We start from the raw sequence: 12,921 nt of genomic DNA, 5'->3' as shown, positions 1-12,921 counted from the left end.
GCCTCCACCACCATCGCCAGTAGTACTTTGCATGCACCCACCACTCTCTGTGTGAAATATTTACCCCTTGACATCCCTTCTGTACTTACTTTCAAACACATTAAAACTATGCCCCTTTGTGTTAGCCATTTCAACCCTGAGAAAAAGCCTCTGGCTATCCACATGATCAATGCCTCTCACCATCTTATACACCTCTAGCAGGTCACCTCTCATCCTCCGTCACTCTAAGGAGAAAAGGCCAAGTTCACTAAATCTATTCTCATAAGGCATGCTCCCCAATCCAGGCAACATCCTTGTAAATTTCCTCTGTATTCTTTCTATAGCTTCTACATCCTTCCTGTAGTGAGGTGGCCACAACAGAACACAATATCCAAGTGGGGTCTGACCAAGGTCTTATATAACTGTAACATTACCTCACAGCTCTTGAACTCTATCTCATGGTTGATGAATGCCAACACACTACACACCTTTTTAAAAACACCATTAATATTATATTCTGCCTTCAAATTTGACCTACCAAAATGAACCATTTCACACTTATCTGTGTTGAACCCCATCTGCCACTTCTCAGCCCAGTTCTGTATCCTATCAATGTTGCGCTGTAACCTTTGACAACCCTCCAGACTATCCACAACACCCCCAACTTTTTGTGTCATCAGCAAACTTACTAACCCAACCCTTCTACTTCTTCATCCAGGACATTTATAAAAATCACAAAGAAGAGGGGTCCCAGAACAGATCTGGTCACTGTCCTCCATGCAGAATACGAACCATCTACAGCCACCCTTTGCCTTCTGTGGGCAAGCCAGTTCTAGATTCATAAAGCAAGGTTTTCTTGGATCCCATGACTCCTTACTTTTGAAATGAGCCTTGCAAGGTAACACTATCAAATGTCTTCTCCCCCCATATCTCTTAATGCCATAACCAATCAAGAATCGGTCAACCTCTGCCTTAATATATCCAGAATGGCTTGGCCTCCACAGCTGCCTGTGCCAAAGAATTCCACAGATGTACTGCTCTCTGTCTCATGAAATTCCTCCTCATCTCCATTCTAAAAGGATGTTCCTCTATTCTGAAGCTGTGTCCACTGGTCTTAGACTCGCTCACATCCTCTCCACATCCACTCTATCAAGGCCTTTCACCATTCAATAAACTTCAATGAGGTCACACCTCATTCTTCTGAATTCCAGTGAACACAGACCCAGAGCCATCAAACACTCTCCATATGACAAGACATTCAATCCTGGAATCAGTTTTGTGAACCATCTTTGAACCCTCTCCAGTTTCAGTACATGCTTTCCAAGATAAAGTGCCCGAACCTGCCCACAATACTTCAAGTGAGGTCTCACCAGTGCTTTATAAAGTTTCAACATTCCATCCTTGCTTTTATATTAAATCAGGTTGGTAAAGGATCTCCAGAGAGTTTGTTGAATGCCTTCGAGATTACTTTTTAGAGCAGTTTGTCATTGGGCCTACTAGGGGATCAGCTATACTGGATTGGGTGTTTTGTAATGAACCAGAGGTGATTAGGGAGCTTAAGGTAAAAGAACCCAAAGGAACCAGTGATCACAATACGATTGAGTTCAACTTGAAATTTGATAGGGAGAAAGTAAAGTCTGATGTAGCAGTATTTCAGTTGAGTAAGCGAAATTACAGTGGTATGAAAGAAGAGTTGGCCAAAGTAAATTGGAAGGAGCTGCTGGCAGGGATGTCAGCAGAGCAGCAATGGTGTGCGTTTCTGGGAAACTGAGGAAGGTGCAGGACATATCTTCAAAAATGAAGAAATACTCAAATGGTAAAATAGTACAACTGTGGCTGACAAGAGAAGTCAAAGGTATTGTAAAAGCAAAAGCAAAAGGGCATACAACAAAGCAAAAATTAGTGGGAAGGTAGAGGATTGCAAAGTTTTTAAAAACCTACAGAGAGCAACTAAAAATATCATTAGAAGGGAAAAGGTGAATTATGAAAGCAAGCTAGCAAATAATATCAAAGTGAATAGTAAAACTTTTTTCAAGTATATTAAAAATAAAAGGGAAACAAGAGTGAATATAGGACCATTAGAAAATGAGGCAGAAGAAATAATAATGGGGGACAAGGAGATGGCTGATGAACTAAGTGAGTATTTTGCATCAGTCTTCACTGAGGAAGACACTAGCAGCATGCCTGATGTTGTAGTGTGTGAAGGAAGAGAAGTGGGTGCAAGAGAGAAGGTGATCAAAAAGCTGAAAGACTTAAAGGTTAGGGTTCTGAAAGAGGTAGTGTTAGAGATTGTGGTGGCATTAGAAATGATCTTTCAAAAATCATTGAATTCTGGTATGGTGCCAGAGGACTGGAAAACTGCAAATGTCACTCCATTCTTTAAGAAAGGAGGAAGGCAGCAGAAAGGAAATTATAGACCAGTTAGCCTGACCTCAGTGGTTGGGAAGATGTTGGAGTCAATTGTTAAGGATGAGGTGATGGTGTACTTGGTGACACAGGATAAGATAGGACAAAGTCAGCATGGTTTCCTTCAGGGAAAATCCTGCCTGACAAACCTTTTGGAATTCTTTGAGGAGATTACAAGTAGGATAGATAAAGGGGATGTAGTGGATGTTGTATATTGGGCCTCCAGAAGGTCTTTGACAAGGTGCCACACATGAGGCTGCTTACCAAGTTAAGAGCCCCTGGTACTACAGGAAAGTTACTAACATGTTCAAAGTATTGGCTATTTGGCAGGCACAGCGAGTGGAATAAAATGATCCTTTTCTGGTTGGCTGCCAGTGACTAGTGGTGTTCCGCAGAGATCGGTATTGGGACCACTCCTTTTTATGCTGTAGATAAATGATTTTGATGATGGAATAGATGGCTTTATTGTGAAGTTTGCAGATGATACAAAGATTGGTGGAGGGGAAAGCAGTGTTGAGGAAACAGGTAGGATGCAGAAGGACAGATTAGGCGAATGGGCAAGAAAATGGCAAATGAAATACAAAGTTGGAAAATGCATGGTCATGCACTTTGGTAGTAGAAATAAATGTGTGGAATATTTTCCAAACGGGGAGAACATCCAAAAATATGAGATGCAAAGGGACTTGGGAGTCCTTGTGCAGATCCCCTAAAGGTTATCTTGTAGTTAGAGTCGGTAGTGAGAAAGGCAAATGCAATGTTAGCATTCATTTCAAGAGGTCTAGAATACAAGAGCAGGAATGTGATGCTGAGGCTTTATAAGGCACTGGAGAGGCCTCACCATGAGTATTGTGAACAGTTTTGGGCCCTTCATCTTAGCAAAGATGTGCTGGCATTGGAGAGGGTCCAGAGGAGTTTGACAAGATGATTCCAGGAATGAAAGGGTTATCATACGCACAAGCTTTGATAGCTCTGGGTCTGTACTCTCCGGAATTCAGAAGGATGTGGGGGGATCTCATTGAAACCTTTCGAATGGTGAAAGACCTAGTCAGAGTAGATGTGGAAAGGATGTTTCCCGTGGCGGGGGAGTCTAGGACAAGAGGCACAGCCTCAGGAGAGAGCAGTGCCCTTTCAAAACAGAGATGTGGTGAAATTTCTTTAGCCAAAGGGTGGTGAATTTGTGGAATTTGTTGCCACCTGCAGCTGTGGAGGCCAGCTCGTCAGGTGTATTTAAGGCAGAGATTGATAGGTTCTTGATTGGACATGGCATCAGAGGTAATGGGGAGAAGGCTGGGAACTGGGGTTGAAAAGGAGAAGTAAAAAGGATCAACCATGATTGAATAACAGAGCAGACTCAATGGGTCAGATGGCCTAATTCTGCTCTTATATCTTATGGTCTTATATTCTAGCTCTCTTGAAATGAATGCTAACATTGCATTTGACTTCCTCACCACAGACACAACCTCAAATTAACCTTTAAGGAATCCTGCACAAGGACTCCCAAGTCCCTTTTGTACCTCAATATTTTTAATTTTCTCTGCATTTAGAAAATAGTTTACCATTTCATTTCTTCTACCGAAGTGCAGACCATACACTTCCTGACAGTGTATTCCATCTGCCATTTCTTTGCAAATTTCCTAATCTGTCACAGTCCTCTGTAGGCCCTCTACTTCCTGAAAACTACCTGCTCCTCCACCTATCTTTATATCATCTGCAAACTTTCTAACAAAGCAATCAATTCCATCATCCAAATCATTGTAATCTGATTATAATGTACAAATGTTTGTAAAAAGAATTGGTCCTGATACTGACCCCTTTAGAACACTCCTAGTCACCAGCAGCCAGTCAGAAAAGGAGGCTCCCTTCATTCCCACTCTTTGCCTCCTGCCAATCAGCCACTGCTTTATCCATGTTAGAATCTTACCTGCAATACTCATTGCTTCTTCAGCAGCCTCATGTGTGGCACCTCGTCAAAGGCCTTATGAAAATCCAAGTACACAACATCATCCAATTCCCCTATGTCTATCCCATTTGTTATTTCTTCAAAGAATTCCAACAGATTCGTCAGGCAAGATTTTCCCTTGATGAAACCATGCTGACTATGGTCTAGTTTATCACGTGCCTCCAAGTACTGTGAGACCTCATCCATAACAGTCAACTCCAAAATCTTCCAAACCACTGAGGTCAGACTAACTGGCCTATAATTTCCTTTCTTCTGCTTCTCTCTCTTCTTGAAAAGTGAAGTGACATTTGCAATCTTCCAGTCTTCTGAAATCATTCCAGAATCTCATGATTCTTGAAAGATTGTTATTAATGATTCCATGATCTCTTCAGCCACCTCCTTCAGAACTCTGAGGTGTACTCAGTTGGTGCAGGTGACTTATCTATCTTCAGACCTTTCAGTTTCCAGGAGCCTCTCTCTCGTTATGATCCTTGCACCTTTTATGCCCCCTAACACCTGGGACTTCCACAATATTGCTGGTGTCTTTCACAGTGAAGACTGATGGAAAATCCTTATTCAGTTCATCCGCCATTTTATTGTCCCCATCTCCAGCATTGTTTTCCAGTGGTCCGATATCCCCTCTCACCTCTCTTATACACTTTTTCACTCCCCTCCCTCTCTCCTGCCCACACCCCTCCCCAGCTCTCTTTGCTCCCCTTCCATCTTCACTTCCCACTCCCCTTGCCTCTCCCTTCTCCAGATCTCCCAACTCCCCGCCCCTTTCCCCCTTCGCGTTCCCCTCCCCACTCCCATCTTGCCTCTCCCCATTCCCACTACCCTCACCCCTCTGTTCTCTGCTTTTTACCCTCCCCACTCCCCTACCCAGCTCTCTCCTCTCCCCTCACTTCTCTCCATTCCCACTCCCCTTGCTTCCGCCTTCCCATCTCTATTTCCCTCTATGCTCCCCTTCACTCTTCCCTCGCTCATCGCTCTCTCCTCTCCCCTCTCTCTCCCTTTTCAGTCCCACTCTACCTCACCACTGTACTCTACACCTACCACCCCAAACCACATTCTCCACTCTCTGCTCCACTCCCTTCTCCCCATTTTGCCCACTCCCCTCTGTGCTCTCTCCTCGCCTCACTCTCCTCCTCTCACCTGAGGTCCCGGTGATATAGGGAACATTTTGGATTCTGGCCATTTCTGACCCATTGCTTTCATCAGTCTGGTCAGTGAGTATAGGAGTTGGGAAATTATATTGCAGTTATATAAATCGTTGGTGAGGCTGCAGTAGGAGGTTTGTGGGGAGTTTCGGTCATCCTATAACAAGAAAGATGACAAGGACTCAGATGACCTTGACCATGATGTTACCAGGCCTCAGGGGTCCGAGTTACAAGCAGGAGTTGTGTAGAATGGGGCTTTATTTCCTGAAATGTGGGAGATTAAGGGGCTACTGGATGGAGGTGAAAAGATCAAATATAGTCACTACATAGTTTTTTCCCCAAAGGGGAGGGCTAAAACAATAGGGTAGAGGTTAAAGATCAGAGATTTTATTTGTCAGCTGAATGTAAAGGAACCCTTAGGAAACAGTGACTATAATATGACTGAATTCATACTGCAGTTTTAGGAAGAAGCATAACTCTCATGCTTCAGTATCACAATGGAGTAAAGGGAATTACAGAGACATGAAAGAGGAGCTTATCCAGATGGATTAGAGGAGGATACTGGCAGGGATGATGGCAGAATAGAAGAGGCTGAAGTTCCTGAGAATAGTTCACAAGGTGCAAGTCAGATATGTCCACAGAAGAAGTTCTCAAATGGCAGGGCTGGGCAACTGTGGCAGACAAGGGAAGTTAAGGGCTGCATAAAAGCCAAGGAAAGGGCATGTAAGGAAGCAAAAGTGAGTGGGAAGTTAGTTGATTGGGAAGCTTTTAAAATCCAACAAAAGGCAACTAAAAAAAGCTATAAGAAGAGAAAAGATGAAATGTAAGGGTAGACTAGCCAATAATATAAAGCAGGATACTAAAAGATCTTTTTCCAGCTATATAAAGAATAAAAGGGATGTGAGAGTTACAGTTGGAGCACTGGAAAATGATGCTGGTGAGGTAGTAATGGGGGACAAAGAAATGGCAGATGAACTTAAGTTCTTTGCTTCAGTCTTTACTGTGGAAGACACTAGCAGAGTTCCAGAGGTCGATGAGTGTCAGGGAGCAGGAGTGAGAGACATTGTTATTACAAAGGAAAAAGTGCTAGGCAAACTGAGAGATCTTCAGGTGGATAAGTCAGCTGGGCCAGATGGACAACATCCCAGAGTCCTGAGAGAGGTTGCTGAAGAGATAACGGATGCATTGGTCATGATCTTTCAAGAATCACTTGATTCTGGCATGGTCCTGGAGGACTGGAAATCAAAGTCACTCCACTCCTTAAGAGGGGAGGAAAGCAAAAGAAAGGAAATAAAAAGGCCAGTGAGCCTAACCTCAGTGGTTGGGAAAGTGTTGGAGCCTATTAATAAGGACAAAGTTTCGGGGTACTTGGAGTCTAATGATAAAATAAGTCAAAGTCAGCATGGTTTCTGTCAAGGGAAATCTCACCTGACAAACCTGTTAGAGCTCTTCGAGGAAATAACAAGCAGGGTGGACAAAGGAGAAGCAGTGGTTATCATTTACATAGATTTTCAGAAGACATTTGATAAGGTGCCTCACATGAGTTTGCTTAAGAAGATAAAATCCTATGGTGTTACAGGAAATACACTGGCATGTTCAGAGGAATGGTGGGGAGGCAGGAGGCAGTGAGTGGGAACGAAGGAGGCCAGTGTGAAGAAGGCACGCAGGATGCCGGCTCCATTAACTGGGTCATTGACATTAAAAACAGGAAGGTAACTGCGATGTCATGCTATAGTCCTGTGCCTGAGCCACGTGCCCGTGAAGGTAGAAACAGGATAATTTGGTAGATGAATGCGTGGCTGAGAAGCTGATGCAGGGGGCAGGTCTTCAGGTTCTTCCATAGTTGGGATCTCTTCTGTGGGATGTATGACCTGCATGAGAGTGACAGGTTGCACCTGAACCGAAAGGGGACCAACATACTTGCGGGCAGGGTTTTGAGAGCTGGTGGGGAGGGTCTAAACTAATATTAGCAGGTGGTTGGTAAGCAAGCAGAAATAGACTGTCAGGAGGGCAGGTAGATAGTAGGACATAATTGCAGCCAGCAGGGTGAGGATTCTAGACAGATGAGAAGAATGGGTGATAAAGTTCCTCGGTGTCAAGATCTCTGAGGATCTAACTTGGTCCCAACATATCAATGTCGTCATAAAGAAGGCAGGACAGCGGCTATACTTTATTGGGAGTTCGAAGAGATTTGGCATGTCAACAAATACACTCAAAAACTTCTATGATTGTACCGTGGAGAGCATTCTGACAGGCTGCATCATTGTCCGGTATGGAGGTGCTACTGCACAGGACTGAAAGAAGGTTGTACATCTAGTCAGCTCCATCTTGGGCACTAGCCTACAAAGCACCTGGGACATCTTCAGGGAGCAGTGTCCATTATTAAGGACGTCCAGCACCCAGGGCATGCCCATTTCTCACTGTTGCCATCAGGTAGGAGGTACAGAAGCCTGAAGGCACACACTCAGCGATTCAGGAACAGCTTCTTCCCCTCTGCCATCTGATTCCTGAATGGGCATTGAAGCTTTGGACACTACCTCACTTTTTAAAAAAAATATACAGTATTTCTGTTTTTTGCACACTTTTTAAAATCTATTCAATACATGTAACTGATTTACTTGTTTATTTATTATTATGTTTTATTTATTATTATTATTATTATTATCATCATCATGTTTTCTCTCTCTTCTAGGTTATGTATTGCATTAAACTGCTGCTACTAAATTAACAAATTTCACGTCACATGCCGGCAATAACAAACTGGATTCTGATTCTGATTCTGAAGTGGCAAGTGAAATATAATGTTGGAAAATCCATGGTCATGTGCTTTGGTAGTAGAAATAAATGTGCAGACTATCTTCTAAGCAGGGAGAAAATCCAAAAATCTGAAATGCAATATAGTCATAGTCATACTTTATTGATCCTGGGGGAAATTGGTTTTCGTTACAGTTGCACCATAAATAATAAATAGTAATAGAAATAGTAATAGTAATATTACTATTAGTAAATAGTAATAGTCATAGAAATAATAAATAGTAATAGAAAAATAGTAATAAATAGTTAAATAGTAATATGTAAATTATGCCAGGAAATTATGAAATAAATCCAGGACCAGCCTATTGGCTCAGGGTGTCTGACCCTCCAAGGGAGGAGTTGTAAAGTTTGATGGCCACAGGCAGGAATGACTTCTCGGTGGAATGAGTCTCTGGCTGAATGTATTCCTGTGCTCACCCAGTACATTATGTAGTGGGTGGGATACATTGAACAAGATGGCATGCAACTTAGACAGCATCCCCTTTTCAGACACCACTGTCAGAGAGTCCATTTCCATCCCCACAACATCACTGGCCTTACGAATGAATTTGTTGATTCTGTTGGTGTCTGCTACCCTCAGCCTGCTGCCCCAGCACACAACAGCAAACATGATAGCGCTGGCCACCACAGACTCGTAGAACATCCTCAGCATCGTCCGGCAGATGTTAAAGGACCTCAGTCTCCTCAGGAAATAGAGACAGCTCTGACCCTTCTTGTAGACAGCTTCAGTGTTCTTTGACCAGTCCAGTTTATTGTCAATTCGTATCCCCAGGTATTTGTAATCCTCCAGCATGTCCACACTGATCCCCTGGATGGAAACAGGGGTCACCGGTACCTTAGCTCTCCTCAGGTCTACTACCAGCTCCTTAGTCTTTTTCAGATTAAGCTGCAGATAATTCTGCTCACACCATGTGACAAAGTTTCCTACTGTAGCCCTGTACTCAATCTCATCTCCCTTGCTGATGCATCCAACTATGGCAGAGTCATCCGAAAACTTCTGACGGTGACAAGACTCTGTGCAGTAGTTGAAGTCCGAGGTGTAAATGGTGAAGAGAAAGGGAGACAAGACAGTCCCCTGTGGAGCCCCAGTGCTGCTGATCACTCTGTCGGACACACAGTGTTGCAAGCACACGTACTGTGGTCTGCCAGTCAGGTAATCAAGAATCCATGACACCAGGAAAGCATCCACCTGCATCGCTGTCAGCTTCTTCCCCAGCAGAGCAGGGTGGTTGGTGTTGAACGCACTGGAGAAGTCAAAAAACATGACCCTCACAGTGCTCGCTGGCTTGTCCAGGTGGGCGTAGACACGGTTCAGCGGGTAGACGATGGCATCCTCAACTCCTAGTCGGGGCTGGTAGGCGAACTGGAGGGGATCTAAGTGTGGCCTGACCATAGGCCGGAGCAGCTGTAGAACAAGTCTCTCCAGGGTCTTCATGATGTGGGAGGTCAATGCCACCGGTCTGTAGTCATTGAGGCCGCTGGGGCATGGCGTCTTTGGCACAGGGACGAGGCAGGACGTCTTCCACAGCACAGGAGCCCTCCGGAGCCTCAGGCTCATGTTGAATACATGGCGAAGTACTCCACATAGCTGAAGGGCACAGGCTTTGAGCACCCTGGTACTGACACCATCCAGTCCTGCAGCCTTGCTTGGGTTGAGACGTTTCAGCTGTCTTCTCACCTGTTCAGCCGTGAAGCCCACCATGGTGCTTTTGTGTGGGGGAGGGGTATAGTCATGAGAGCAGGGTGGGGGACTGTGCAGAGGGGTAGGAGGAGAGAGTGGAATATGTGTTGGTTGGGGGCCGACAGCAGATGGTTTATGTGGGGGATGGGCAGAGGTCACAATGTCAAATCTGTTAAAGAACAGGTTAAGTTCGTTGGCCCTGTCCACACTGCCTTCAGCTCCTCTGTTGCTAGTTTGCCAAAACCCAGTGATGGTCCTCATCCCCCTCCAGACCTCTCTCATGTTGTTCTGCTGGAGTTTCCACTCAAGCTTCCTCCTGTACCTGTCTTTAGCCTCCCTGATCCTGGCTTTCAGGTCCCTCTGTATTGCCCTCAGCTCCTCCCTATTTCCATCTCTAAACGCCCTCTTTTTAGTGTTCAGGATGTCCTTAATGTCCTTCGTCACCCATGGCTTGTTATTTGAATAACAAAGGACAGTTCTTGTCAGAACATTGCAGTCCACACAGAAGTTGATGTAATCAGTGGTGCACTCTGTGAGCCCATCAATATCCTCTCCATGTGGCTCACAGACTGTCTGCCACTCTGTCACCTCAAAACAACCCTGGAGCGCCTCATAAGCCTCCTCCGACCATTTTCTCACTGTCCTCGAGGTTGCAGGTTTACTCTTCACCAGAGGCACATAGCAGGGTTTTAGATGCACCAGGTTGTGATCTGACCTTCCCAATGTGGGGAGGGGAGAGGAGCTGTATGCATCCTTAACGTTAGCGTACGTCAAATCCAGAGTCCTCTCCCCTCTGGTTGTAAAGCTCACATACTGCGTGAAGTTGGGCAGTGTTCTAGCCATGGTAACCTGGTTGAAGTCACCCGAGATGGTAATGAGGGCACTCGGGTGCTGGGTTTGTAATCTGGCTATGACGGTGTAAATTACACGCCGACGTCAGGCAACCCTAATGCGAAGTCGTTCTGCAGAACACCCTAAAGGTTAACTTGCAGGTTGAGTCAGTGGTGAGGAACGCAAATGGATTAGGAGGGGGAATGGAGGAGATGGGGAGAGGACTGTGGGTTGGGGAGTGAGGGAGGTGGGGAGAGGACTGGGGATTTGGGGAATTGGAGAGGAGAGGGAGGTCTGGGTGGGGGAGTGGGAGAGGAGGGGGCGAGGATTGTGGGTAGGGAAGTGGGATAGGAGGGAGCGGAGGGAGAGGATGGTGGGTGGGGGTGCATCCACAATATCCTGCAGTGGGAAGGAGAATAACCAGAGGTCGTGGCACATATTGGTATCAATGACATAGGTAGGAAAAGGGAGGAGGTCCTGAAAGCAAACTACAGGGAGTTCGGAAGGAAGTTGAGAAGCAGGACCACAAAGGTAGTAATCTTGGGATTACTGCCTGTGCCACGTGACAGTGAGTATAGGAATAAAGTGAGGTGGAGGATAAATATGTGTTTGAGGGATTGGAGCAGGGGGCAGGGATTCAGATTTTGGGATTATTGGGACATCTTTTAGGGCAGGTGTGACCTGTACAAAAAGGACAGGTTGCACTTGAATCCCAGGGGGACCAATACCCTGGTGGGGAGGTTTGCTAAGGCTATTGGAGTGAGTTTAAACTAGGATTGCTGGGGGGTAGGAACCAAACTGAAGAGATGGAGGAGGAGGAGGAGGTTAACATAAGAAATAGGAGCAGGAGTCAGCCATCTGACCCATCGAGCCTGCCCCACCATTCAATAAGATCATGGCTGATCTGTCTGTAAACTCAGCTCCATCTACCTGCCTTTTCTCCATAACCCTTAATTCCCTTACTATGTAAAAACCTATCTAACTGTATCTTAAATATATTTAGTGAAGAAGCCTCAACTACTTCCCTGGGCAGAGAATTCCACAGATTCACCACTCTCTGGGAAAAATAGTTCCTCCTCATCTCCATCCTAAATCTTCTCCCCTGAATCTTGAGGCAATGTCCCCTAGTTCTAGTCTCACCTACCAATGGAAACAACTTTCCAACTTCTATCTTATCTATCCCTTTCAAAATTTTGTATGTTTCTATAAGATCCCCTCTCATTCTTCAGAACTCCAGAGAGTATAGTCCTAGGCGACTCAATCTCTCCTCATAGTCTAACCCCTTCATCACTGGAAACAACCTGGTGAACCTCCTCTGCACTGCCTCCAAAGCCAGTACATCCTTCCTCAAGTATGGAGACCAGAACTGCACATAGTACTCCAGGTGTGGCCTCACCAGTACCCTGTATAGTTGCAGCATGACCTCCCTGCTCTTGAATTCAATCCCTCTAGCAATGAAGGTCAACATTCTTTCTGCCTTCTTAATAACCTGTTGTACTTGCAAGGCAACTTTTTGCGATTCATGAACAAGCACTCACAAGTCCCTCTGCACAACAGCGTGCTGCAATCTTTCACCATTCAAATAATAATCTGCTCTTCTATTATTCCTTCCAAACTGGATGATCTCGCATTTACCAATGTTGTATTCTATCTGCCAGATCTTGCCCACTCACTTAACCTATCTATATCCCTCTGCAGACTCTCCACATCCTCTGTACAATTTGCTTTTCCACTCAGTTTAGTGTCATCAACAAATTTTGCTACACTACACTCGGTCCCCTCTTCCAAATCATCAATGTAAATGGTAAACAGCTGCGGGCCCAGCACCGACCCCTGCGGCACCCCACACACCACCGACTGCCAACTGGAGAAACACCCATTTATATCAACTCCCTCCCTTGTATTAGTTAACCCATCCACAATCCATGCCAATACACTTCCTCTGACTCCTAGGAATATAAAGGGGGATAGCAAAAGTTTTTTTAGGTATGTGAAGAGAAGGAAGATAGCTAAGAACAATGTTGGGCCCTTGAAGAATGAATTGGGAGAAATTGTTATGGGAAACAGAGAAATGGCAGACGAATTTAATAAGTACTTTGGATCTGTCTTCA

At 45.0% G+C, this 12,921-nt stretch overlaps 1 protein-coding gene across 3 annotated transcripts in view; it reads right to left on the bottom strand.

Moving 5' to 3' along the window:
• Positions 1-12,921, bottom strand: part of LOC140195654 (plectin-like) — a 435,007-nt gene that overhangs the window by 373,880 nt on the left and 48,206 nt on the right. The gene's annotated exons all lie outside the window — the stretch shown is intronic.

The sequence above is a fragment of the Mobula birostris genome, chromosome 3 (genome assembly GCF_030028105.1).
Source record: "Mobula birostris isolate sMobBir1 chromosome 3, sMobBir1.hap1, whole genome shotgun sequence".
In the NCBI taxonomy this organism is placed as follows: domain Eukaryota; kingdom Metazoa; phylum Chordata; class Chondrichthyes; order Myliobatiformes; family Myliobatidae; genus Mobula; species Mobula birostris.
This window is presented reverse-complemented; position numbering and strand designations above follow the sequence as displayed.